Consider the following 23,266-nt stretch of genomic DNA (forward strand, 5'->3'; position numbering starts at 1 on the left):
CGTTCCTTCATTCGTTGGGGGTCTTTTTCGAAATTGTGATAACGTCCATCAATTGGGGAATGGCACAATGTATGTTTATGTAACTGAGTGGAACATTCCCAATAAAATCATTTCAGGGTTAATATTCCTAGTGAAGTCCTCTCAGGGTCAAGAAATATCAAAGAAAGAACAAACTATTATTTTTTTTAGGTTTTTTTGCAAGGCAAATGGGGTTAAGTGGCTTGCCCGAGGCCACACAACTAGGTAATTATTAAGTATCTGAACAAACTAATATTCTTAAACTATTTCTAGAAGAAAGACCCTTGTGGTCCAAACAGGTGGCTCACTCTCCTAACTTTTGATAAAACTACTTTTACTGACTAGGAGGATAGTACACTTTTTCTTTTACATTTTTACTAGACAAACGGGGTTAAGTGGCTTGCCCAAGGCCACACGGCTAGGTAATTAATAAGCGTCTGAGGTCGGATTTGAACTCAGGTCCTCCTGACTCCAGGGTCGGTGCTCTATCCACTGCGCCACCTAACTGCCCCAGCATTCATTCATTAAGAGCTTCCTCTGGACCCGTTACTCTGGCGAGTGTAGCACCAAGAAATGCAAATGAAGGGCTTCCTTTGCCCTCAAGGAACTTAAATTCTAACAGAGTAAAAATAAAAATGCAAATAATCAAGACTGTAATCTCAAAGGGAAGGTTGAGGAAAGAAACATAATTTAAAAACTAGATTTATATTGCTTTTTGCAATACGAAGCTGTTGACTCCTGCACTCTATTTTCTGATCCTCAGAATAACTAGGTGATAGAGAAGCTGGCTATTTTCATCTTCAGAGTGGTTAAGTGACTTTCTGTTGTGGCAAAGCGTGGCTGAAATTTTAGTCTCTGAAATCCTGAAGCTTTGTGCACTACACAAGCTAACCACTGAGCTTTGGAGGGGATAATTGCAGATATTATTATCTCACCTGCCTACCTCAGGGTTGCTGTAAGGGCAAAAGTGAGGTAACAGATGGGAAAACACCTTGACAAATTAAAAATACTAAGCAGATGGACACTAGTTTATCCGGTTCTAGATAATAAGCTCCCTGAGGACAGAAGCTCCATATCTCTGTTTTTACATGCTCCTCTGCATTTCCTGAAAATAGGCCTTGAAGGATTGCAAGTACAGTAACATTCTATTCCTATTTCTTAAATATAAAAAGGAATGACATAATTAATAGACAATCGCTTGCCTTTTAGAGAGTATGACTTTTAGATTAACTGGCTACTGTATTACCTTCCATCTCTCAAATTCTGCAATACCATTAATTGTAGAATGGTTCTTAATTTAGCAAAATATGTCCAATGGACAGAGTGCTTACTGTAAAGTACAATATTAATATTTGTGGGGGTGGCTAGGTGGCGCAGTGGATAGAGCACCAGCCCTGGAGTCAGGAGTACCTGGGTTCAAATCCTGTCTCAGACGCTTAATAATTACCTAGCCGTGTGGCCTTGGGCAAGCCACTTAACCCCATTGCCTTGAAAAAACCTAAAAAAAAAAATAATTAATATTTGTGTAATCCCTTTTATAAAAAGGGTCCTTGACACCTTTCTGGACCTCAGAAATATAAACTTGGCTAGGCACCTTTGGGTCTGAGAATAATCTGACAGGACTCAAATGCTTGAATCCGGGATCATGAGATATACCATAAATTTGTCTGAGATACACAAAACACTCTTGTTAACCTAATCATTTTGCTGTATCTATAAAATTCCTGCTTTCTCCCAAGACTGCCTCCCCTTCCCCAAGATGCAGCTGGGACCATAAGATAGTAAATTCCACTCGCCTTGAACCTGTGGGAAGCCCATGAATATATGACTCCCTCTGTCTCAGGAAACATGTCAAGACATAAAGCAAGATCTATACTAGGTCATATGTTTGCATATGTTTGTAATAATCTGACAAGGAAATATATCTAACCACTGCTTCTGTATACTGCTTGCTCACAATACCACCACCCCCCACCACCTCCAAATACTATAAAACCCTTGTTCTCTGGACACTCGGTGCTATGCGATTTGAGGGGAAAACATAACTCCACATAGGCAGGTAATATATCTCCAAAACTTATCAAATTTTGGTCTCCATTTTGCTCTTTGAGTTCAACAACTGGACCTGAAGTCTTAAATCCCTAAATTCAAATCTCTAAGGAGACATGCTGTAGCTGCATGACTCTAGGTTAAGTCACTCACTTAACCTATCTGTTTACTTAATGGAGCTAAATTTAGCATTTACCTCTCAAGGGTTTTGTGAAAATAAAATGAGATAAAATACAGTTATCTTAGTGGTTAAATGCTAGTCCCATCCAGAGGAAGAAAAATGAAACAAAACAAAATAAAAATCCTTCAGAATCTGAGGAACACTACATTCACTTTTTAAAAAAATATCTCATATATTTCTTTCTTTTAATCCTAATTCCTCATGCCAAAAATGACTAATCTGTAAACATGTTTAATAAAAATGTATATGTATAATATTAACCTGACTGCTGAGGGGAGGGGGATGGGAAGGGAAAGTCGAATGAAATTTTGGAACTTAAAAATATACATATGCATGTGGATGAATGTTGAAAAAATTCATAACATGTATTTGGAAAAATAAAATATCAATTAAAAAAAGAGTGGTTAAAGGACAAAACTGACCCTGGGCTGAAATAGGGAAAGCTAGTCCAGCCTCAAGATGTAAAGAAGGAAGCCCTTAATATGATTTATCCTTACTGACTTCATGTTAAGAATGCATTTTTTACACAAAGGAGGTATAAGCAAATCAGAAGAACATGGAACGGTTTTCCTATCAGATCTACATATAAGGAAAAGAATTTAGAACTAAAGGAGATATAGAAAGTATTTAAAATGTTTTTTGCACAAAGTCAATATAGCCAAAATTAGGAGGAAAACAGAAAATTTGGAGAAAAAGATCCCATTTCTCGAATATATAGAGAACTAAGTCAAATTTATAAAAATGAATTATTATAAAGCCATTGCCCAACTCATAAATGGCCCAAGTATATAAATACAGCTTTGGATAAATCAAAGCTTGCTCTAGTCATATGAAAAAATTGTTCTAAATCATTAATGAATAGAGAAATGCAAATTAAAACAGCTTGAAGTTACCACCTCACACCTATCAGACTGGCTAATGTGACAGAAAAGCAAAATGATAAATGTTGGAGGAGATATGTGAAAACAGACATTACTGCATTGTCGGTGAAGTTGTGAACTGATTTAATCATTTTGGAAAGCAATTTGTAAGAATGCTCAAAGTGCTTTAGAGCTGTGCATGCTCTTTGATTCAGCTATACCAATACTAAATCTATATCACAAAGAGATTTTTTTATCCAAAATTATTTTAATGTTAAAAATGAAAAGAACTTTAATTATATTTGATAAATTCAATATTAATCTTGAAAACTATTTTAACTAAAAACATTACCTGGGAGTGGCTGGTTTGACTGGTACAGCCTTAATCCTCCAGAATACAGATATGCCACAAGATTAATAAATCCAGAGGCTGAGCATTCCCCTTCAGCTTCTTATTGAACTGGCAGAATTAGAATTAAATTGCCTATATCCTTAATTCTTATTTCTTACTCTTTATTTGACACTTTAGAAAATACTGCCTTAGGGTCATCTAGGTGTCACAGTAGATAGAGCACGGGCCCTGGAGTCAGGAGTACCTGAGTTCAAATTAGGTCTCAGACGCTTAATAATTGCCTAGCTGTGTGACCTTGGGCAAAGTCACTTAACCCCACTACCTAGCCAAAAAAAATAAAATAAAAACATAAAAAACATTACTAGAACATACATGATATTTCAAGTAGGGAATATTTCAACCTTCTCTAGTAAGAACAATTGTGCACTCAAATACTCAGTATAGATACACACACACACACACACACACACACACACACACACACACACAACCCCCTAGTATAAAGTTGCAAATTAGATATTTAGTTCTCTCCCTCAATAGAGATATTTATATTTATTTGATTTCAGGTAATTTGATTAAATGAAGTAAGAAACATAACCAGGCTTAATCCTAGGGGACACTTAGGCTGAAGTCTATCTTTAATCACTAGAAACGGTGGGGGGTGGGGGTGCATATGTTACTATCTGATCTAGAGAAAGGAGGGAGAAAATAATCCTATTCAAAATATTAACAAATAACTCTTTAGTACCACTCAAATTTCTGGCACCTTTTTCTTTTTCAGAAATCCAAACAGATGGTTTGGATGTTTTGGAAGGGTTCCCAAAATTCTACTGAAGCAGGTAAATATAGGCTCCTGAGAGTGTACAGTTTCTTCTGAGATTGTCAACCTAAGAAGGAAGACACTGGGGAGTCCTATCATCCAATTCATGAATAATTGGTAAATATAAAAATTAATTTCTCAATTATTTTGGTGTAATTTGAAAGGAAAGATTTTAGTTTCCTTTCTCATAGTATTTATTTGTTCAGGTAACCATTTAAAAAAGACAGAAAGCTTATCAAACTTTGGTTAGAATTCTGATTTTCTAACAGCACAGTTTTAGAAAATTGCTTATTTTGGAGGAACCCTGTTCCCACATGTAACTTGATTCTGACTTTAGCATGAAGACATTTAATACAACTATTCTAATTTAAATGTAGCATTTAATTAAAAAAAATTCATCAGCTAGTCTTTCAAGGGAGTAAACCTAAACCTATCCCTAGAATTTTATTAGATTTCACATTCATTATTTAATAATCCAAGGCAGATTCCCCCTTCCCAGGTGAAATATATACAATTATACATCCTTTTCTCAAAATTTATACTAGAAAACTGTCCCTTAAAATTAAATCTGTTTAGAGAGATAAATCTTTCTCAGTCTAATTTTAGCATGTTTCAATGAGCTTAATTCTTGTAAACTAGTAAAATTCTAGTAAACTATGAAGAATTATAGTCATGTAAACAAAATTATAGCATAAGGATTCATAAATAAGTTTTCTTTTAAAACTGCACACCCAAAAAACCAGTACATTTCAAAGATGCTCTGTAAACTTCATTTGGTACAAAAGCTATAAAATACAATAATATAAGCATGTTTTTCCAGTCTTGTTTTCCTTTGTTATTCTTTGTATCTGATTATTGGGTTATCCGGGGGTGTGAATCATGGTTATATAATTCACAGTAGGAAAATATCCATTAACAAGATCAAATTCATATAAACTAAACTGAGTGGACCAAAGTATCTTAATTTAAATATATGGGGTTTTGGGGGGGTTTTTTTATTTGGTTTTTGCCAATTCAATGATGACAATCAATTCCAAATGATACATATGCAAACTTTCCACCCAGTGCAGGATTATCCTGCATGGTCAGTCAGGATGAAAATCTCCAGGATGACCTGGAGAAACTGTATACCCTGTACTGGGAAGTTTTGGCCAATCTCATCATAGTTATTATAAGAGGTCTCAGTCTTAATTTTTGTTTTTAAACATTGATCTAACACATACTGGAGTATTTTTTTTCTGGCCAAAAAAGAAGCCCATCAACCACTTGGGGTTGAGGAGATGTGCTGCCCTGATAACAGAAGTTCAATTAGTATCCCTACAACTTCATCATCTGTAAGAGCTGCCCATTGTTGTAAGTTGATTCTACTAAAGTTTGGAGAATATCATCAATTTTTTCTTATAACTTTTTAAGTTTCTGGATTGCCTTATAAAAAATGTTTCTGATTCCTTGATGTGTTTGGTCCCAGTGCCTGAAACTGAACAAAAGCCAACTTTGCAGAAGCCAAGTGACATGGCTAAAGCTTCCATCCAGATCTGTATAGAGCTGAACCACTTTTCCTTTCAGGTGGCTTTTTTTTTTTGCAAGGCAAATGGGGTTGAGTGGCTTGCCCAAAGCCACACAGCTAGGTAATTTCAGGTGGCTTCTGATCTCTTTTTCATGTAAACTGTGGCTAGCTATGAGAATAGTAAGATCAAAAAGGGCTTCAAAAGTTTTGACTTGCTAGCTTTCAAAGTATTCCTTTGGTTCTTTTTGCAACAAATTAGATAGCCAAGTGGTTAGTGGATAGAGTTTTGAGTCCGGAATCAGAAAGATCTGAGTTCAGATCCAAAGCCCAGTTACTTACCTAGACTCTGGGTAAGTCATATAACAATAGACTTCTGTCTGCCTCACTTTCCTCAACTGTAAAATGGGGTTAATAATAGCACATATCTCCTAGGAATATTGCAAGCATAAAAAATGAAATGGTTTTTATAAAGTTCTTTACAAACCTTAATGGACTACAGGAATGCTCGCTGTCACTATTATTTTACAATTATTAAATAGTTTCTTTCCTTCCTTCCTTCCTTCCTTCCTTCCTTCCTTCCTTCCTTCCTTCCTTCCTTCCTCCCTCCCTCCCTTCCTTCCTTCCTTTGTCTGGGTTTCCTGATCCTAGCCAAGATTGGCTAATCAACACAGAAGCTGTAATCCTGTTTTTTTTGGACCCAGAGCTCACCATTTTGGAATTGGACTTAGTATAGACACTGTCTTGACTTTAACCCTACTTTAGTTCAGAATTCTTAAATCCAAGTCATTGGTTGGTTGTCCTTCATTACTAAAGAAGGCCAAATGACATCACTTTGTTTGAGACACATTACAGTGTGTCCAACTGTGACTGATCAAACAAATACGAGCTCAGAATGCTTTACCACAGGTTGGGCACAAATAGTCCATGTGAGCACCTGGGGTGGGTACTCTAAACTTCCAGATGTCATGTTTCCTTTGAGCTGCTTCAATTCTGCCTTCCTCATAGAATGCAGCAGCCTCACTGATGAGAGCATGCTATGCTGGGTGGTCCTGTGCCAGTGTCTCCCATGCTGTACAATCAATTCTAAAATTCTTCAATGAGAACTTCAGGGTGTCTCCATATTGCTTCTTCTGACCCCTTTGAGAGCACTTGCCCTGTGTGAGTTCTCCACAAAATAATTTTTTTTGGCAAATGTCCATCTGGCACTCTTAACAAAGTGTCCAGTCCATCAAAGTTGCACGCTCAGCAAAAATGTAGGAAAGAACCTCAGTGTCTGGTATCTTCTTCTGCCAGATGATTTTCAGAATCCTCCTAAGACAATTTAAATGGAAGTGATTCAGTTTCCTGACATGGTGCTACTAGACTGTCCAGGTTTTACAGGCATATAGCAATGAAGTCAGCACAATGGCTCTATAGACCTTTATTTTGGTAGTCAGTCTGATACTTCTTCTCTTCCATACTTTCTTTTGGAGCCTCCAAAATACTGAGCTGGCTCTGGCAATGCGTGTGTCAAACTCATTGTCTCTCTAAGCTTTGCTTGTACTTCATTTTTTGATGGAAGTAAATTCTGCCTGCTTAGAAATGAATGAACTATCCTGCTGGTAAATCCTATGGAGTAGTCATTTTTAATTTAGCAGGTTCTGTATTCCCCATCATTGTCATCAAACCAGTCTTGGTGTTTGCAAGTATTCTGACCAGATGAGCAACACCAGATCTTTGAAAACTGCACTCTTTTTTCTGCTCCACTGTTATTAATTGTGTATTGGCTCAGTTTTCCTTCCAAGTTAGCTACAAACTTTTCCTGTTCAGAGAGACATTAATTCTTCTAGTATTCATTTTGGCTTGGGGCTGCTGCTTTGGCTGAATGTGAATATTTAGTTTAAAGAGGATGAGTCTGTGATCAGTCCAGCACTCTGAACCACATATTGCCTTTGCCACTCTCCCATTCTGTCTATTTCTTCTCCTTACAATCACATAGTTTAATAGAAGCCAGTGTTTGGGGAAGACAGTGTTTGTGATGAGAAGACTGTGAAATGCACAAGTCTTCAATAGAAGGTGACCATTGTTGTTGCTGTTTCGATCTCCGTTCCGCCCCAGGACTCCCTGCCATGTCTGGGTAATCTGAGCCTATTCTAGCATTAAAGTGACCCAGAACTATAAGCTTGTTTTCTTTTGGTACATTAATGTTAAACCATATAGTAGCAAGGACTGTATGTCAGCAACTGTCATTTCTCAGACTTAACATACCAATTCCTGATTCCGTGTGTGTGTGTGTGTGTGTGTGTGTGTGTGTGTGTGTGTGTGTGTGTATGTGTGTGTGTGTGTGTGTGTGTGTGATTCACATACTCTTTTTTCTGTTTTCACAATATTTAACTTCTTTCAAGACTCCATTCACATGCTTCCTCCTCTGGTAAGCCTCCCATAACCCCTCCAGATGAAAAATTCTCTCTCTACTCAAATATCTGTAACCTAAATGCCTTGGGGCATTCTCAGTTCAAATATGGAGATAGTTGTGGGTAATCATTTTGAGTATGCCTACTTTGCCCAACATACAAGTGCCCTATTGAATAGGTGAGAGGTAGCCTTCTTTTATTATCTGAATCTTTAAAACTGAGACAATCATTTGATGTAGCATTTGATTTTTCTTTTGCTCTCTTATCAGTTGTGCCCAGCCTAGACAGGATGACTGTTTTTGAGAAATGGGCTAGGACCAGGAGTTTGAATCATGGAGATCTTGAAGCCAGATTTGCAAGAGGGATGACAGTACAGCTAGCCAGGATAGCATAGAAATCCAGAAAAGCCAGGGTGCCTGGGATGCTACCCAGAGATGGGTTTGGACTTGGAAGTGGTAATCCCTTTCTCTCCCAGAGATTGAGGTAGTTATAGGGGGAGAAACAGCAGAAGATTATGTCTCTCTTAAGATTGGGTATAATAATAAATGTATAAATTTATTCCCCCAGGGGAATAAATTTATACATTTATTATTATACCTTTTACAGTAAACGTTTCTGGAAAAAGTCAATATGTTAGTGACTAAATGGAATTTTAAGTGCAGAGGACCATACCTTAGACTTGAGGGAACACTATTAGTGGGGGGCTGGAACCATTACCAAAGACCCTAGATATCCTTAGCCTTCATAAGGAAACCAAAGAACCCTGGGGGGTAGAGTAGAAACATAATATACCTGACCTTTAGGTGGTAGGGATCCAGGTTGATCTGTATTACATATTCCTGAAGTACTTTGTCTCCCTTCACTCTCCACTTTGTATTATATTTTTTGTTGCTCTTAGACTCACCTTCCTGATCTTGGAGTTACTTTGGAGTAATAGATTGATATGAAAGAACCTGAATTCCAGGCCCAGCACTCTATTCACTGTGCCACATAGCTATTCCTCATTAAATTTTCTAGTGATGAATTCTAGTTCTAACCCCTTGGACCAAACAGAACAAGTCTAATCCTTCTTATACATGATAACCTTTCAGATATGTGATGATAACTATAATATTTTGTTTTGAATCATTCTTCAATCTGTATTCAGACTCCCATCAGCTCTTTCTCTGGAGACAGAGAGCATTTTTTCATCATGAGGCCTTTGGGATTGTCTTGAATTATTGTACTTCCAAGAAACACAAGTTTATCATAGTTGATCATTGCACAATATTACTGTTATTATGTACAGTGTTCTCCTGGTTCTGCTTATTTCACTCATTCTCAGTTCAAGAAATTCTTTCCAAGTTTTTCTGAAATCATCCTGCTTTTTCTGAAATCGTTTCTTATAGCACAATTTCATTACAATCATATACCACAACTTGTTCAGCCATTCCCCAATTGATGGGCATTCCCTACATTCCAATTCTTAGTTACCACAAAATATTTTTGTGCTATAAATATTTTTTGTACATATGGGTTCTTTTTGCTTTTTTTTTTTAAATCTCTTGGGAGCCTGGGCAATCGTACAGTGATTGTTTGTCAGAAGTGTCCACCCTATATTTTCTCTCCTTTTCTTTGGACATGGAATAGCATTTGCACAAAGTCCTATTGAATTTTTAGAAAATGCATATGAAAAGTATGGATGATGTTTAGTTTTACAATGGTAGACAAGAAGTTTACCTACCTCCTTGGCAGTGATACTGCTCCCCTGCCCTTCAACAGCAAGAATAACGATCTGAATGCAGAAGATGTTTACAGTAGGCTCACCACTTCAGTCTTTGGAAAAGGACTTGCTTATGATATGCTGAAGCCAGTATTCTTGGGACAAAAGAAACTATTAAAACTGACCATAATATAGCAACTCCAACAGAATTACTACAGAGATTTGCCGAAAATCATTCTCAATATCTAATGAGCTTAATTACTACTATGTATTTTTATCCAAATAGCATTATACCAAAGAAGCATCACAAATGACAAAATCCATGACCTCTAGAATTCCGTCATTTTATGTTCATCATATGAACATGTCTACCCCCATGGAGATGAGGGTAATTGGTCTTTAATCACTTAATACTTAACTTACCCCAATTGATGTAATCATAGAAATATAGAAAGTAAGAAACAGATTAACAGAGATAATTAACAATGTTATATTAATATATTAACAGATTTGTTAATACCCCATCATCTCAAGTGTGAAAGTATTTTCCTTAATTGAATTGTAAGAGGTAGCAACATTGACTGGACAAGGGTTGCCCATCCCCCCATAGCCTAAATGACCTTATTCATAAAATGAAAATGTTACACTAATCAGATAATCCCTAAGGATTCATGAGAATGTAACCCTGTGTCCCAAAACCCATTGATATGGGACTCTCTCCTTATTGGTGGAGGTAAAGACCCTGCCCTATGTGAAGTGTGTGGTAGAGTTAGAGAGAGAAAATGAACTGTAGTTCCAGCCTTCACTAGTCCTTTAGGTTCCTCTTTAAGATTCTTCAAGATGAATCCCATTGGAACTATTAGAACAAGTTTTTCCTGGGAATTTCAGACTTGTTTATTCTCTGAAAATAAGGAACCGTTTTAAAGAAATAGGAGCACTTACAGAGAGCCTAAATGCTATAATTATTCCCAGGAACTCCACTCCAATTATGGGTAAATTGCGGTACACAATTGCCATAGATGCAAATTGGGCATTTTCTCTGTATGTGAACCATGCCCTCCAGAAGAGCAATTCAGGGCTACTTGGGTTGGACAAGTGCCTGGGACCTGCTCCTGAGGTAGCTACAATGATGAGATTGACAGAGAGCCAGCCTAAGGGAGGCAACTGCAAAGCCCCTGGACATTCTTATAGCAGCATTGGCCAGTTATAATTTCAGCTTCCATCCTGGTGAATCTGACATGGGTTCAAACAATTTGTCTCAAAATCTACAGAGCACTTGAACTGAGGTCATACCAGAAGAAGATATGAGAGCAATCTGTGACATTCAAGGTTCACACATGTTCTTCATGTGCAGTCTGGTGAGAATCCCTAGCTTTCTTTTGTCTAGCGGAGTGAACCTTGAGCCAATGCAAATGAACTGAAGGCAAGAACTGATGACTGATGAAGGACTGGGAGAAGTAATAAAAGTCAAAAAGCAGGATGATGATTCTACTTTTGTGAAGTTCCAGAAACAGAAGACACCTTATAGCTGTGGTAATGGCAGAAGTTGAACCTGTATGATAGAATGCTGTATGAAACTGTGATAGATCCCACACATGAAATTCCCCGTGCAAAGGAGCTAGGAAGCAGCTAGTGCTACTCATAGCATACTATTCAGTTGCCTTGCAAGATGATTTTGGACATATGAATCATGAGAAGATCCTGGAGACAATAAGAAACCAATTTTGTGGGCCTCAAATGGCTACAGATGTCACAAGAAATATAATACCTTGTTCCAGATGTGTACAAATGAAAATATTACCAACTTGTGCTGCATATTTGGAGAACAAATATATTAGCAAACCTTTGGAACTTGTCTCTATTGACTTTCTGTCCCTGGAAGAAGATAGGAAAAATGTGAATCATATCTTGGTGGTAGCTGACCATCTCAGCAGGTATACATAATCATAACCAGCTAAAAACCAAAAAGCATCTATTGTTGCTAAAATGTTATGAGAAAGACTTATGTGAGCTGAGTGAAACCAGGAAAACATTGTTCACATGGACAGCAGCATCGTGTGATGATCAGCTATGATAGACATGGTTCTTCTCAGCAGTATAATGATCAAAGACATTTCTAAGAGATTTGTAACATAAAATGCCATACACACTCTCAGAAAAAGAACTACGGTATCTGAATGTAGAGCAAAGCATACTATTTTCACTTTCTTAAAATTTTTTTATATTTTTTCTTTCTCATGATTTTTTCTCTTTTGTTATGATTCTTTCACAATATGACTAATAAGGAACTACATTTAGGATGAATGTACATGTATAATCTATATCAGATTACTTGCTGTCATAGGGATGAGAGAGAGAATGGAGGGAGGTAGAAAAATGTGAAACTCAAAATCTTACAGAAAATGAATATTGATGACTATCTTTACATGTAATTGGAAAAAATAAAATTAAAAAGACCAAAGTTCAAAAAAAGAAAAAGATATTTTTCAGTATATGAATTTCTTTTTTAAAAAATTTTATTTATTTAAGGCAATGGGGTTAAGTAACTTGCTCAAGGTCATACAACGAGGTAATTATCAAGTGTCTGAGGCCATATTTGAACTCCGGTCCTCCTGATTCCAGGGCTGGTGCTCTATCCACTGCACTACCTAGCTGCCCCCCAGTATATGAATTTCTTACAAGGATCCATTTTGATCAAAGCAGGGACTTTGAGAACAAATTACTCAAGGAAATGTAGCCTTGGGGAGGCTAGGTGGCGCAGTGGATAAAGCACCGGCCCTGGAGTCAGGAGTACCTGGGTTCAAGTCCAGTCTCAGACACTTAGTGATTGCCTAGCTGTGTGGCCTTGGGCAGGCCACTTAACCCCATTTGCCTAGCAAAAAAAACCTAAAAAAAAAAAGAAATGTAGCCTTGATATATTTAGAATTATTCCTTATCATACTCAAGGAGAAGATTTTAACTGAATTGTGTTAGACATGTTTGAAACCAAAACAAAAGGCTCAGTAAAGTCACTTCTAATACATTCATACAATTCCACCAGGAATGATGCTACAGGCTTTTCTCCACAGTTACTCATATTCAAACATGAATCACACCTGCCTTTTGACCTGTGTTTTCATTCCTCAGATGAAGGAAGTGATATGATTATTCATACTCCCACTTAGAAAATAGCCACAGAGAATCTAGAGGACCCTATAGGACCATTTACCATCATCTTTTGCCCATAAAAAAAAGCAAGTTGAACTTTCTGATGAGCAGGTAGGGAGAAATATTGGATACCTACAAAAAGGCTGAGAAGTACAGTTGTTTACCAACTCTACAAAGATTTAGATAAATGAGTTTCTTTATTATTCTCTATCTGTATTTGTTGTAGACCTGGTGTTGTTGTTGACCCTTCTTGTCACAACAGTCACCTTTGTAAAGAGAAATTTTTTCTGTACTGTCAAAAGCAAGAGCTTATGCCATAGGCAAAGGAAACCTTTAAGCACCAACAACATAATATGCTCATTGCTTGGGAAATCTCTGATTCCAAGTGTTGAAATGATGGATAATGAACAAATTAAAAACACAATTCTTGGAAATGGTGTCATTGAAAAATGTGTATGTGTATAGGAAAAAACGGTATAAATAGAAATAAGTCTATAGCATTGGGGAAAAAAATCTCTGACTCCTCTTGTCTGAATTCTACACTGTGTTTCCTTTTGTGGGGTGGGGGGGTGGGGAGGGGGAAGGAGAGGCAACCAGGGTTAAGCAACTTGTGCAGAATCACACAACTAGTGTGTGATACCAAATTTTAACTCAGGTTCTTCTGACTCCAAGGCCAGTGCTCTTTGCTGCCTCTATCCTTTGTTTCTTGAAAGCACATGTTTTCAAAATGTTATTCAATTCTAATTCAACAAATACTTTTCTGAGGGGTTTCTTTTTTTAAATAGCATTTTAATTTTTTCAGTTGCATGTAAAGATGGTTTTCAACATTCATTTTTTTTTGTTTTCGCAAGTGACTTACCCAAAGTCACACAACTAAAAAAATATTAAATGTCTGAGGCCAGATTTGAAGTCAGATTCTCTTGACTTCAAGGACAGTGGTCTACTCACTGTACCACCTAGTTGGCCCCTATAGCATTCAATTTTTAAAAAGATTTTGAGTTCCTAATTTCCAACCCCTCCCATCTCCCTTCTCCAAGACAACAAACAATCTGATATAGGTTATACATGTGCAATCATCTTAAATGAATTTCCCCATTAGTTATGTTGTGAAAGAAGAATCATAACAAAAGGGAAAAACCAAGAGGGAAAAAAAAAGACAAAATGAAAATGGTATGCTTTGATCTGTCTTCAGATTTCATAATTCTTTGTCTGGATATAGATAGTATTTTCCATCATGAGGATTTTAGAATTGTCTTGGATCAGGGGGGCTGGGTGGCACAATGGATAGAGCACTGGCCCTGGAGTCAGGAGTACCTGAGTTCAAATCCGACCTCAGACACTTAATAATTACCTATCTGTGTGGCCTTGGGCAGGCCACTTAACCCTATTTGCCTTGCAAAAAAAGAAGAAAAAAAGAATTGTCTTGGATCACTGTATTGCTGAGAAGAGCTAAGTCTATCCTAGCTTATCATCACACAATATTGCTGTTACCATGTACAATGTTCTCTTAGTTCTGCTCACTTCACTCAGCATTAATTCATCTTAGTCTTTCCATGATTTTCTGAAGTTCAGTCTGCTCATCATTTCTTATATCACAATAGTATTCCATTAAATTTTTATACCACAACTTGTTCAGCCATTTCCCAATTGATGGACATTCCTTCATTTTCAGATTCTTTGCTGCCACAAAAAAAAAGAATTGCTTCAAATATATTTGTACATGTAGGTCCTTCCCCCCCTTTTTAAGGATCTCTTTAGAATACAGATCCAGTAGTGGTATTACCAGATCAAAGAGCATGCACAGCTTTATAACATTTTGAGCATCCTTACAAATTGCTTTCCAAAATGATTGGATCAGTTCACAGATTCACCAACAATGTTTTAATGTTCCAGTTTTATCATATCCCCTCCAACATTTGTCATTTTCCTTTTCTGTCATACTGGCCATTCTGATAGGTATGAGATGGTGTCTCACAGTTGTTTTAATTTGCATTTCTCCTCTAAATATAATTTGCATTTCTTCATCTGAAAATTAACAGTGCATTTTCTTTGACCATTTATCAGTTGGGGAAACAAGCATTTATTAATCACCTACTATCTGCCAAGCATTATCCTAGAGGATACAAAAACAAATATAAAAGAGTCCCTGCCCTCCAACTTACATTTTGTTGAAGATGGAAATGATAAAAAATATGCGAAATAAGGAAAAATAATTGGGATGGGGGAAGAGCAAGAAATGAGCAACAGATTGATGATCAGGAGAAGCATGAGGAGGCATAGGCAATTCCTGGCATGGGAATAACCCATTCAAAGGCTACTAATATAGAAACTAATGAATTGACTTCTTTGAACATCATTAGGCACAGATCAGAGACTATCTTATACTTTTATGTTTCTGTCTCAACATCTGGCACTATGCTATAAATATTGATTGAATGATGTAATTCTCTTTGGGTAACCAGATGAGATATAACTGGGCATAGTAGTATTTTTTTTTTGCTGGTGATAATTGAATAGTACTATGTCCAAACTACTAAAACAAGGGATAAATATATGTAGTTGTTCAATTGTATCTAATTCTTTGACTCCATTTGGTATTTTCTTGGCAAAAATACTGAGAATGGTTTTTACATTTCCTTCTCCAAGCTCATTTTACAGATTAAGAAACTGAGGCAAATAAGGTTAAGTGACTTGTCTAGGGTCACACAGCTAATAAGTGCCTAAGGCCAGATTTGAATTCACAAAGATGAATATTTCTTAACTTCAGGCTAGGCATTCTATTCACCGTACCTTCTAGCTTCTCAGCTTCTCAGACAGAAAATTATAAACTTCTCCCTACTCTGAAAATATTTTCATTGTTCATTCTCCTGAGACTTATTGAAATGCCATAAACTTAAATACCAAATGAGCAATTTTTCAATAATAAATAATCTTTTCTGATCTCCTCTTATGGTTTCTTGGCAAAGAAAATGGAGGATTCATTCACATCCCTCGAAAACTCTTATAGGAGAAAATGAGGAGATACCTAAGAATATCTCAGAGGGTGACCACTCTTCTTCCTGCAGCTCTCAACTCAGGCTGTCTTCACAATATAAGAGAATTAACCCAACGAAGTAAGTGGTTCTGACAATCAGAAAAGAACATTTTCTTCATATCCTGTGATTCTGGAACCACTAGATGAAGCTGGGGGGAGCAGAAAGAGTGGAGAGGGGTTGGGTAGAATACATCAGGAATTACCCTCACATTCTTTTCCTATGGTTAGCACTGTGCATCTCTACCCAGATTTCTCAAACTCATTATGTCCCTGAAGCCTCATTTTTCCCCTCCTAAGCCTCACCCTCATCCTGGTTCCCCACTTTCTGTTGATAGAACTATCCAGTCACACAAATTCAAAGCCTCATTGTCATCCTTGTCGATTTCCTCTCCCCTAGTATCTCATTGAAGTATAGGGACTGGCCAGTTGGGTCTTGGTTTTTGGAGCATTAACATGTGCTCTCTCTCTTTTGCCAACCCACAATGAGAGGCTTGGTGAACTTGCTTTTGGAAATACGTGATGATGTGTAATGAAGGAGACTAGTCCTTGATTCAGAGCATGCACAATTATCATGTGAATGTTTCTTGTCCACTAACTCTATGGTGAAGAAAAGTCTTTTAATTAATCACTGAATTGGAACTGAGATTTAAAAAGATGCAAGAGAGAAATGTAAACACTTTCTCCTGGAGAAATAATAAGCCTCTGGGTATGTGGACTAACCTGCTTGGACTTCTGTTTTTTCTGATCCTGTTGAGTCGATTCTTTCATGATTTTAAATGAAAAAGCAACAGAAGATGAATAAACTTGGGATTTTCAAAAAATTGAAAGAAGTATCAGAAATCCAGTGGCTAAATCCAGGAAGGATGCCACCCTGAAAAGCAACCTACTTGACTCAGCCTAGCAGTAGTCAAGATGTCATGTCTTACAAGAAAGAGAGCAATCTATCTATTAAGCCCTCCGCACCTCTCCACCTTCCCTCCTCCAGTTCACATACATACCTTTCCAGGCTTCTGACATCTTAAGCCCGACCCCCATTAGCCCCAGTACTGTTACACAAACAAGAAGGTCCATCTCTTGATCCCAGGCATTTTTCTCTGGCTATCCTCCATGCCTGTAATGTTCTCCAACATCAGCTATGCCTCTTGAATTCTCTAACTTCCTTTAGGTCCCAATTAAAATACCACTTACTATAGGAAGTTTCTCCCAAATCCTCTTAATTCTAGCAATTTTTTTCTGTTATTTCCTATTTATCCTATAAATCTTGCATATAATTTATTTGTACATATTTATTTGCTTCTGGCCTTCTCCCTGCAAGGCAAGGACTGTTTGATTTTTTTTTATTTTTCTGTCTCATTCTTGCTTAGTTCAGTGTCTGGGATATAATAAATGCTTATCAGCTGACAAATTTCTCACCTTGTATTATACCTATCTAATAATAGTAGTAGCTGATTTTTTTAAAGTTTTTTTTGCAAGGCAATGGGGTTAAGTGACTTGCCAAAGGTCACACAGCTAGGTAATTAAGTGTCTGAGGTCAGATTTGAACTCAGGTCCTCCTGACTCCATGGCCAGTGATCTATCCACTGCATCACCTAGCTATCCCAATAGCTGATATTTTTAAAGTACCATTAGTGATTGAACGAATTGCCCAACAATCACATGAAGTTGTACGTGCTATAGGTGTAATTATTACTATTTTACAAATGAGAACCCAGGCTCACCAGAGCTAAGCAGCTTGCCCCTCCCCATCCCTAGGTCCCCAATCAAAGATTAACAAATACAGGAGGTAGAATTCAAGCCTATGTCTTGCTGACTTCAACTTCCCACTAGGCCATTGTTTTTGATCTGTGGTTTTTGTGAATAATTTCTTCCTCACCTTTCAGCCCTGCTCCATTGATAACAAGAACTCATCATTTTAAAATTTGTATTCCCAATACCTAGCACAATAAACCTTTCACATTAATGGCTCTTAATTAATTAAAGGTTGAATTAAATTGTGATAAAGTCTCCAAATTCATTTCCAAAGAAAGGTGAAGCTCCTTGCTAAGATTTGGCTTGCTAAGATTTTTCTCAACAAAGGAGTTTAGGGACATTAAGGATTATATACAGGAATGTGCCAGAGCCAGCTTACAATGACTACAAAGCCTAGTGTTAAATTTTCAGTGTTAAGTATTTATATCCTCAAAATGGACAAGAGCTACAAAATTGGGCTGGACTTATTGTATTATTGATTATCTAGATTTATGTAAATAACAGAAAAATGTTGATAGTGCAGATTAAATTTAAAAGTGTATCTGGAATTGGAGATTAAATGAATGTCCATCAATTGGGGAATGGCTTAGTAAACTGTGGTATATGTATATGATGAAACACTATTGTTCTATTAGAAACCAGGAAGGATGGGAATTCAGGGAATCCTGGAAGGATTTGCATGAACTGATGCTGAGCAAGATGAGCAGAATCAGAAGAACATTGTACACCCTAACAGCAACATGGAGATGATAATCAACCTTAATGGACTTGCTCCTTCCATCAATGCAACAATCAGGCACAATTTTGGGATATCTGTGATGGAGAATACCATCTGTATCCAAAGAAAGAATTGTAGAGTTTAAAAACCAAAGACTATATTACCTTTAATTAAAAAAAAATTTGTTATCTTATTATGTAATTTTGCTCTATCTTATACTTTATTTTTTTTCCTTAAGGCTATTATTTCTCTCTCATCACATTCAACTTAGATCAATGTATACCATGGAAGCAATGTAAAGACTAACATACTGCCTTCTGTGGGGGGTGGGGGGAAGGAAGTGAGATTGGGGAAAAATTATAAAATTCAAAATAAATAAATATTTTTTTTAAAAGTGTATCTGGAGTCCATTCTTCACCTAGCAAAGCTAGCACATCTACCAGCACATCCCTGGTTATATCTACACAGAATTAAAATTTTGGGAGGATGTACAACTCTACAAATGACCAAGATAAGCTGTGCTGTAATATTTTTATCTAATATAAACATGATTTCCTTTGTTTCCATTTTTATTTCTACTCCAGCTTGCTTCCATCCCCTATCTTCCAATCCCCTCCCTCCAAAAAAAAAAATCTTCCTTCTTCTTTACCTACATCCAATAGGTCACTTTAAATCTCACTACAACTTAAACTTTAGCATGTTCTACAAATCCTTCAAGATAAGGTAACAGAGTTGAGTTTTCCATTGATATAGGGCGTGGATTCCTATGACACATTTTTTTCCTGGCCTCATTTATTAGTAGGATCAGACTTTTAGCTGAAGGTCATTTATATCTTATCTAAAATAAGCAACAGGCAGCTAGGTGACACAGTGGATGGAGCCTAGACCTTATGTCAGAAAAACTCATCCTTTTCAGGTCATAACTGACCTCAGATACTTACAAGCTGTCTGATTCTAGAAAGGTCATATAACCCTGTTTACCTCAGTTTCTTCATCAGTAAAATGAAGAAGAAATACTCCAGTATTTTTGCCAAGAAAACTCCAAATAGGGTCATATATGTTGTTTTACATTTTTCTTAGTAACTAAATAGCTAATCTAATCTAAATTTTTGTCATTATTAAGTTAATTTTTATTTATTTTGAACTTTATAAATATCAATAAGTATGAGCATTTTTATATATAACAAAAACAGAAAATGTTAATATATGAAACTGGCTATTTATAAAAAAGAATATAATAAATTCATCATATTATCATGTAAGCTATCATCTCTATTGTTTATATTTCTTTCCAAAATGGCTGTTCTCTTATGTGCATTTAAAGAAAATGCTCCATTGACAGTTCTTTCTTTGGGGTAGGGGACATTGAACATTGCTATTACTAATTTCTTTAGGAGTTTGTTTATGGCTTGTTAAATTTCTTCTGAGATTAGTTTGTTTAAATTACTTGGTTTTTGCTTTGTTAAATTGGATAAAGCAATTTCTTATAATTTCTTTTATTACTTATTCATTTATTATAGTTTATTTTTCAGATCTGATTTTAGTAACTTGGCTTCTCTTTTTAATTAATAAATTTTGCTAACAGTTTATCTATTCTTAAAAAAAAAACCTAATTTTATTTATTTGTTCAATGGGAGTTTTTTTGCTCTCAGTTTTATCTTTTTTAAAAAACTTTCAAAATTTCTTTTTATGTGTTAAATTTGGGTGGTTTTTAATTTATTGCATTTTTATTTGAAGCAATTCTTTAAACCTAAAAAAAGATCTTATTGTTTTTGCATATAGGTGAATAAAGAGTTCTCTGACATAAACAAAGATATATAAATTTTATTCCTCTTTTTACTAATTATTTTTTTGAAATAGTATTTTCTTCTTTAGCATGTTATACAGAAAAATCTGTTGAAAAAACAATTATGACTAGCAGTCAGTATTCCAAGTATTGATAAAGTTTTTGGTGAAAAAAATAAGCTCACTCATCATTTTAATAATATTTTTGCTGTGCTTCAAGTTAAAAATGTGAACATTATAAAGATTTTATCAATATATACCTTACATCTTGGTCTAAAATTTGTTTATTTAGTAGCATTGCAATAAATTCTTAATTTTATTTGACTTAAATACGAGCTAAGAAAATGATATGCTTTGTCATGTGATTGTTTTTTGACAATTTGAGGCTAGAACAATTCATATATACATATATATTCAAATATATGTATAAGGAGCATTTCTACATAAAGTTTAGAACCCGTTGCTCTCATTTCTTTGGAAGGGGAACATAGGCAGGCACACATACACACACACATACACACACACACACACACACACACACACACACACAAATACATAACTTTCCCCACAGATTTGTTTCTTTTCCTGGTGACAGAAATTGGATTTTATATAGGAAGGATTTAAAATAATTATTTAATTAACACCAAATACTTTTTTAGGATTGTTATTTTATAATGTAATTTGAGATCTTAGAAATACTATTAGCCTTTTATTCCTTTTTTTAAAATTTTAAAAACTATTTGATACTGATTAAAAAATAGAAGAATAGATCAATGGAAAAAATCCATTAGATAAAGAAGATTCAGCAAATGTCTGAGTCAGTCACCACTGTCTAATCAACATAAAAAACATGTTACTTGGGGAGGAATACCCATGTGTCAAGAACTGCTAGAAAATTGGAAAATAGTTTGGCAGAAATTAGATTTATACTTAATTTTACTATGTTAGATTCAGTAAGCTCAAAATAATAAGTCCAAAATTCTACATGAACAGAATATTGAAAGTCATACTGAAAATATTAGGAAAGAGTGAGGTTAGGTTACTTTCACACCTATACCTAAGGAGAGAGTTCTTAAGATAACAAGGGATAAAATAATTCTAAAAGGGAAACCACCTGGTAGTGAAGAAGTACCATGAAATTTTTTACCTGAGAGAATCAAGGCAGCTGATAATTAGGGGAAAAAAGCTTTGCACCAAATATCTCTGACAAGAGTCTGATATCTTAGACACCTAAAGCAAAAATATAAATATATAAGAACAAGAGCCACTCCCAAATGGTTAAATATTCATAGAATATAAACTTTTCTCGTTTATTTTATTTATTCTTATTTTGTACAAATAATGTTTTTTTATACAGTACTAAAATATTCTTCTTTAAGAGTAAACATAGGGGTGGCTAGGTGGCGCAGTGGATAAAGCACTGGCCCTGGAGTCAGGAGTACCTGGGTTCAAATTTGGTCTCAGACACTTAATAATTACCTAGCTGTGTGGCCTTGGGCAAGCCACTTAACCCCATTTGCCTCGCAAAAAAAAAAAAACAAAAAAACTTAAAGAAAAAGAGTAAACATAAAACCCCCTCCTCCCCAAAATATAGACCTGCATGGTCAATAAAATAAAGGGGAGAGAAAAAATTAAGATTAAAAGAAAAGAAAAAATAATAATAATTGTAGGTATGGCCAGGTGGCATAGTGGACGGAGCTTAGTCCTGGAGCCAGGAGCACCTGAGCCCATATCTGGCCCCAGGAACCCAGCAATCACTCAGCTGTGTGACCCTGTGCAAGCCACCCCAACCCCATTGCCCTGCAAAAACAACAACAACAAAAGGCCCAAAATAAAATAAAATACTAACAATAACAATAATAATAACAATAACAACGACAACAATGATAATAATAATAATAGGGGAGGCCGGGTGGCAGACAGAGCACTGGCCCTTGGGCCAGGAGTACCCGGGTCCAAATCCAGCCTCAGATACCCAACAATCACCCAGCTGTGTGACCCCTGGCAGGCCACCCAGCCCCATTTGCTCTGCAACCCCCCAATAATAATGATAATAATAATAATAATAATAAATGTGCCTCAGTCTGTGTTCCAACACCACCAGCTCTGTCACAGGTGGATCACATTCTTTAGGATAAGTCCATCACAAAAGTTACTTCCATATTTTTTCACCATTGCCATTACTGATCGCAACTCCCTCCATTCGTACTTCTCCATTACCATGTATTGTATTTTATCCCTCCTTTCACTCTGACTATTGTAGGGTAGCTGAGTGGTGCAGCAGAGAGATCCCCGGCCCTGCAGCCAAGGGGCCCCAAGCCCACATACCACCGCTTAGGCCCAGCATCCACCCAGCCCTATGGTCCCAGATAGGCCATCCAATCTGAGCTGCTTGCAAGAAGTAAAAAAGAAAATGTGTTATATCTGACCACTCTCCCCCCTCCAGTCCATCCTCTCTTCCATCACTCACATCCCCCCTTCCCCCTGTCCCCTTCTCTCCTTCTTACTCCAGATGTCTATACCTCATTGAGTATATATGCTGTTTCCTCTCCTAGACACCTCTGATGAGAGCGAAGATTCCCTCATTCCCCCTTGCCTTCCCCCCTTCCATATCATTATAATAGCTCATTTTGATAAAGGAAAATTTCATTATATGTAATATCTTATCCTATTCCCCCCTCTCCTTTTTCTTTCTCCCGTTACATTTCGCTTTTATCTATTGACTCCACTTTCACACGACAATATATCTTCAAATTCAACTTTCTCCTGTGCTTCATTTATAAAAGTTCCTTCTATCTGCTCTATTAACTGAGAAGGTTCATATGAGTATTATCAGTGTCATTTTTCTATACAGGAATACATGTAGCTCATCATCATTGAGTCCCTCATATTTTCCCCTTCTCCTCCACTCTCTATGCTTCACCTGAGTCTTGTATTTGAAGATCAAACCT

At 36.4% G+C, this 23,266-nt stretch overlaps 1 long non-coding RNA gene and 1 pseudogene across 1 annotated transcript; one reads left to right on the top strand and one right to left on the bottom strand.

Annotated features, from left to right (window-relative positions):
- Positions 1 to 1,065: 1,065 nt before the first annotated feature.
- On the top strand, positions 1,066 to 18,819 carry LOC141507594 (uncharacterized). The gene is made up of 3 exons (XR_012474190.1): positions 1,066 to 1,150; positions 4,242 to 4,397; positions 18,448 to 18,819. It is a non-coding gene; the product is annotated as an uncharacterized LOC141507594 (long non-coding RNA).
- Positions 5,116 to 17,134, bottom strand: LOC141509193 (lanosterol 14-alpha demethylase-like; annotated as a pseudogene).
- Positions 18,820 to 23,266: the final 4,447 nt, after the last annotated feature.

The sequence above is a fragment of the Macrotis lagotis genome, chromosome 1 (genome assembly GCF_037893015.1).
Source record: "Macrotis lagotis isolate mMagLag1 chromosome 1, bilby.v1.9.chrom.fasta, whole genome shotgun sequence".
NCBI classification, from domain to species: Eukaryota; Metazoa; Chordata; class Mammalia; order Peramelemorphia; family Peramelidae; genus Macrotis; species Macrotis lagotis.